General features: G+C 48.0%; 1 protein-coding gene across 4 annotated transcripts in view; it reads right to left on the bottom strand.

Moving 5' to 3' along the window:
- Positions 1-3,837, bottom strand: part of CSGALNACT2 (chondroitin sulfate N-acetylgalactosaminyltransferase 2) — a 50,745-nt gene extending 46,908 nt beyond the window's left edge. For 3 of the 4 annotated variants that reach the window (XM_004607492.2, XM_055119025.1, XM_055119024.1), the window contains exon 1: positions 3,690-3,837. The gene's annotated coding sequence lies outside the window, so the exon portion shown is untranslated. Of the gene's footprint in view, positions 1-2,614; positions 2,792-3,689 lie in introns of those variants that run through there. The other variant, XM_055119023.1, reaches the window with a different exon arrangement.
- Positions 3,838-6,000: the final 2,163 nt, after the last annotated feature.

A 6,000-nucleotide genomic window follows, 5' to 3' on the forward strand; every position in this document is an offset into this window, starting at 1 on the left:
GGCTTATAAATAAATTTCTTAGTATTGCATTAAATTTCTTAGCTATAGCTATTAATGCCTTGAAGTTGAAAGATAAGTTTACTGCTTTTTGTTCACTATTTCTTAAATTTCACACCTAGTTTTTGAGATTAACTTTTCATTTTGATATAATAACCTGGGTTAGTGGTAGACTAAAAATGACTGCCACTATTTTGAATGACAGGAATAAGATTATGAGTTCAAAATGTAAACCATGTGCACTTTTAAACATGGCTCCACAATCACCTAATATTCCATGTCCTAGATAAGTCTAACTGCAAGTCTGATTTCCATACTTCAATACACTGATACAGACACCAACCCCGTGCGCAATATGTTAAGCCACATCTAAATGTGAGCCACCTTGGTAGGCACAGAAGCCAATATGTATAACAGGTAAATATATGTTTCTTTGGGAGTTTGAGATTGTGTATTCACCCACTAAGTTAACAAACAGAATGTATTCTGAAATGTCTATCTTTCCCTCAACCCCCCAAATTGGGTCTTCCTTAGCAATGTTTAATAGCCCCAAAGGCCATTTCCAAGGTACTCTGTGCAATCTGATGTTTGTGGAGCTCAGTCAGAAGTGCTGTGTGCCATCAAAAATGTACCCTGAAGTGCTAGGGAGCATGCTGGTACCATTATCAAAACAGGGGCCTCACATTGTGCAAGGTATGTTCTCCACCCTTTTAAAGCTATCTCCTCCCATCAATATTCTTTTAAGACTCAGTCTATTCTACTTATAAACTCTTAACTGTTCAGAGAATTCTTTTCTTCCTTGATATATTTTGTTTCCAGTCTACTTTAAGGTAGAAATGGGAAGCTTGACATCTAACATTGTGAGAGCAGAAGAATGGGGAACAAGCTCTATTAGCATAACCAGCAATCCTCAACCTGCCACATCTTTTCACAAACTCTTTGAAAAGGTGTACTTTGTCATCTCCTTTACTGAGGAAGGAATGAAGACAAGAGAGGGAAAGGCTGATTTATAGTTCTCAGTACTTGTGTCCTGTTTGTTTGACTCTGGATGCCCAAACTCTGGATACTCCCACCCTCATGATTTTTGTTATCTCTGTGACACTTTCCTCTCTCTCAATTTTTTCCCTTTCTTTTCTTTTTCTGTTTTTTGAGCCACACCCAGTGGTGCTCAGGGCTCACTCCTGGCTCTGTGCTTAAGGATAATTCCTGGAGGGGTCGGGGGACCATACTGGACCTCGGAATTTGTACCCAGGTTGGCAGTGTGCAAGACAAGTACCTACCCACTGTACTCTTGCTCTGGTTCCTCCTTTTTCAATTTCTATTCCGTGCTACAATTCCCATTAGATGTACATTAGCTTTCAAGCTCCAGTTTTCATGACACAACTATTGTTTTCTAATTGTCAATATTCAACAACTGGGTTTTTTTTTTCAGGGCAAATTATTTATGTTCAGTAGGTATAATGCCCTCCCAAATAGGTATTTTAAACTTTTACTTGTCTTATATTAATCCACTGCTTCAGGGTTTAGTAGTAGTTTAGAAAAAGACTGGAGCATTCCTTGCATGCTATTGATTTCCCATAAATGTTTAGTGATTTCTGTAGTGGGATCCCTTGATGAACGTATTAGTGTCTCAATACAAATGGACATCACAGTACTCCAGTAATATATTCAGCTATATTTGCCTCCATCACTAGCCCTATAGTTTAAATGTACATTTATGCCTAGTACTTGTGTGGCATGATAGTAACAATGTAAGATCTCTAACAGGCAATACCAGGATTTTTCAATCCATTTAGTCATATCCGTTTGATGTTTCATTTCCCTTAACAACCACTAACTTGAGTAACAATTCTTATGTAAGTAATATACAAGCTTCAGGGACAGATCATCACCGAAACCAACAGACTGGTAAATTACTAATGACATTCTGGTAGAGGACTATCATTTAAATGCAACCTAAATGGGAATAAATTATGATACTTAAAAAAAAACAAAAAACAAACCTAATCTTTAATATAATAGAAGTGGACTGGAGAATCACTCTAAGGGTTGGTGTCATGCTTTGCATGCAGGAGGACTGTGCTTGGAGTGGGGGATGGGGCAAGCACTGCCACACCCAAAACCAACCAAAGTTAAAAAAAAAAACCATTTTTGGTAAGAGAGATTAGTACTACGATAGGGCTTTTGGCTCTCAGGAAACTGATCGGTTCCATTCCTGGCACCCCACATGGTCCCAAGAGTACCACCAGGAACCAGCCCTGAGCACAAAGCCAGGTGTAAACTCTGAGTACCGCTGGGTATGGTCCCAAAATAAAAATACATATAAATCCATTTTTATGAAAGGGCAAACTTCCTGTTGGTTAAAATAAATTTCCAACTTTCCACAAAAGACAGAAATGGGTAATAAATATTCATCAAGCCATTTATCAGAATGTTCCTCATATTCTCCAAAACACATATTGGAAACACAAATAGCCCACAATAGGTGAGCAGTGATGCCTCGCTGGACAACGGAAATACGGTCTGACAAACGCCGAGCTGGGCAATTCGTCGTGCATATGCCACGGTGCATTGCACAGCACTCCGCCGGATAGGCGACACACACCTTGGTACTTACAGGGCCTCATGCGGTCCATGCGGTCCCTCACCGACCAAAACATCCTCATCCACGGCATGACTGTAAACCATACAGGGGACTACGACACTTGAACCAGCGACAACAAACCACTGACCTACGAGCCATCCCGGGGCCAAGCACACTGCCGTGTGCAATGCACTGGGCCGCTTGTACGATGGTTCCCAGAAAGCCCCAAATCGACAATACAGATGACAATCCCGACAGTCCATCAGGGGCAGGGGTCTGACAGCCTCGCAAGGCGCCGAGGGGGGCGTTCCTGAGAGGATGGAAAGTCGTCTCCTAGGGATGCCCTGGGTTGCCCCCGGTTCAGTTCCCCGAGACGGGCCGGGCTAAGGCTGAAGGCGACCGACGGCCGCGCCTCTGACACGTTAGAAAGGAGAAGTCGGGGCAGCGGCGGCGGGGGTCTTTCAGTTCACCAGAAACCAGGGTCCCGGGTGCCCAGCGGCCTCCGGGCGACGAGTAAAACACTCCGACGGCGCGGCTCAATGTCAAGCGCAGGCTGGGGGTCGCCAGGCTCGGGGGCCAGACCGGAGTAACGGCATCACAGTCGCGGCGTCACGGCCGCCGCGGCGCCAGCGGCTCGAGCACGGGGCTGGGGGGGGGGGGCTCGCCGGGACGAAGCTTGGACGGGCAGGGGCTGCCGAGTGCCACCCGAACGCGGGTCCGAGGGGGCGCCGGCGGCACCAAACAACACGGTTTTTAACACCGAGAAGGCGCGCGACTGACCAAAGTTGGTCCGTTGAGAGGAGCTGAGAAACGGAGGTGAGTTGGTTTTTTTAAAAAAGTGACAAAAATAAAACACGCGCCAACCAACGGACTCCGGCAGCGACGGTTTGGGTTGTTTTTTTTTCCGAGCCGCAAAACCGCCGCTTCTCCGGTCCCGTAAGCAAGGGCCTGTCAGTGACGCGACCCCGGGGAGAAGGCGCCCCGCGGAGGGCTCGCCCCGAGCTGACCCGCCCCCTACGGCGCCCCCGCAGCCTCCGACCAGCGCCTCGGCGTCAGCATCGCCGGGGTGGCGGCATCGGCGCGGCGGCGGGCGACGCTGCGTACTCACCGCGCTCACTCGTTACGCACGGCGGTGGCCGCCCAGTCGCCTCCGCCCTGGGCCGCGAGCACACCCGGGCGGCGGCGCCCTGCGCGCCTCGGCCGCTGCCGGCCCCACCACCCACCCTCGGGGCGCGCGGCCGAGCAGACAACCGCGGCTTCCGGCGCGCGTGAGGAAATGAGGCCGCTGGCGCGGCGCGCCCCGCCCACGCCCGCCCGCGCCCCGCCCACTCCCCGCCCACTCCCCGCCCACGCGTGGTGCTCGGCTTGGAACGTTCCCCATAAACCGCTTTGGATCATTCTTGTTTTATCCGTTCTCGGTTCGATTCGTCCGCTTGGTTCCAGACACGGGCTTGTGGAAGCCCGGAGGCTGTGCGAGAAAGGAAGTCGCTCCTGCCTTCGCGAGCGTTTGCGGTGCCAAGGATCACCGGCTCTGGGTGGTGTCAGGGAAGTCTGGCTTTGCCAGGGGGCACGGGACTGGTCCTGGGATGGCAGTAATGATCGGTCTCAAGTCCGGTCTTGGGAGTTCGATGACCTTCTAGACCTAAGACGGGCAGGTCACCCTGGGTGCCCGAGCTCCTGGGGAGTGTTGGGTAGTCACTCCGTTTCTCTGGGTGTGTTTCCTTCGCTGAGAAAGAAGGCAATCGAGTTATACGTTCTGGGAAATGGCTGGGAGACCACACAGCATCCGATTTTAGCGAGTGGAAAATATTCGCTAAGTGGAATGGAATTACCTGATTTATTCCAAGGATATCCCCGAAGCACTTTGTACAATCCTGAGGATTAACGCCCTGCAGGTGGGAGCAGGTCAGGCCGCTCCTCCCTATCTGGTTGGATTTGATTAAAAAAAAAAAAAACCCACAAAACTCTGGGGTCCGACTTCCGCTTGGCTTTGCCTCCTGCCACCCTGCTTTCATTTCTGGGTGACCTTGGCAGGCTGTCTGGGCTTAGCCACTCCAAGCATTCGTTTTTCGTAACTGTGTGTGAACCGTCACAATAGCACTTGCTTCCTATGACTCTGTTGAGGAGCAGACGCAATTTTGTAGTGAAAGATTTTTTTGGGTGGTGGGGGTCAGGGAGTAGGCTGGAGCTCAGTATCATGGCTAAATGCATTAGAGCCCTGGTTCTCAAAGCTGATTGAACAGACTTGCCGTTATGAAACCTGGGTATGACACCCAGATGACACTGATGTGATCGTGACCATAGTAGTCTGCCCCTCAACCAGGTTGTTAGGAATATCAATAATACATTAGGGATAAAAAAAAAAAACCCTGTGACTCAAAGAAAGTTTGAGAACCTCTTTGTTAGGACATATTTTGCAGATGAGGCACTTCGGAAGTGGAGGATTTGTTCTGGTGTTCTGGACTAGAACTATCGTCATTGGATAATGGTTGCTGGGATGCCCTTAACCTCATAAAACCACAGGATATGGTTCACCGCCGTACCCTGTGGGAAATCCCATTGGTGAGGGGGTCTGGAGAGCATCCTAAGCCAGGCTTGCTCAATATCTGGTCTGCTCAACATCAATGTCTTATGCCTCCCTCAGGTTATTCTAGGCAGCTGTAAACATAGTTCTAATACCCTTTTCCGCAACCCCCAGCCCTGGCACAAGACTAAAGAATTCAGCTATTTGTAGATTTCATATGTCATGAGCTTCTGAAGATAAGGGGCTTCTGAAGATCAGGGCCTTTTCATCTTCCAGCACTTGGTACACAGTAAATGTTCAGTTAACAGGAACTGAATTCATTAAAATTTGGACATGCAAGGAACCCTCCCTTATCTCAAACTTCTGCCACTTGACCCCGCAAGCAGATGGCATCCTTGATTAAATGACTATCATAATTAAGTGTCCTGTCTCCTAATCAAGCATCCTTACTGGTAATGTGACTGTGTGGAGATACAGGAGAGATTATAGTCTCAGTTTTCAGGGGAGAAAACTAACTCAGGAATCAGCTGAAGCTCTCTCAGAATACTGCATGAAACCCAAGCAGGAGGCTGGGATGTAACTGTCATCTCTTTAAAACTGTTATTCGAATTTCCATTAAGATTGTTTTAATTATGATAATTGCATTTCTGCCATCAATGAATTTGACTTGCTAACCTATTATTTAGAGTACCACACCGAGCAGAGCTTTGCCTGTTAGGCCCATAGTGTTTGGAAGACACTAGAGCTGCACCCAGTCATTCAGATTCTATGGCAGATAAAGGGTGATACACAGATAATGGGGGAGAACTGTTTCTTGGTTGTTCATAGGTTGGCACTCATTTTATCAATATACCCTTATAGAATAACAATTCCTTGTACGAAAGTATTACATTCC

This window comes from Sorex araneus, chromosome 11 (genome assembly GCF_027595985.1).
Source record: "Sorex araneus isolate mSorAra2 chromosome 11, mSorAra2.pri, whole genome shotgun sequence".
NCBI classification, from domain to species: Eukaryota; Metazoa; Chordata; class Mammalia; order Eulipotyphla; family Soricidae; genus Sorex; species Sorex araneus.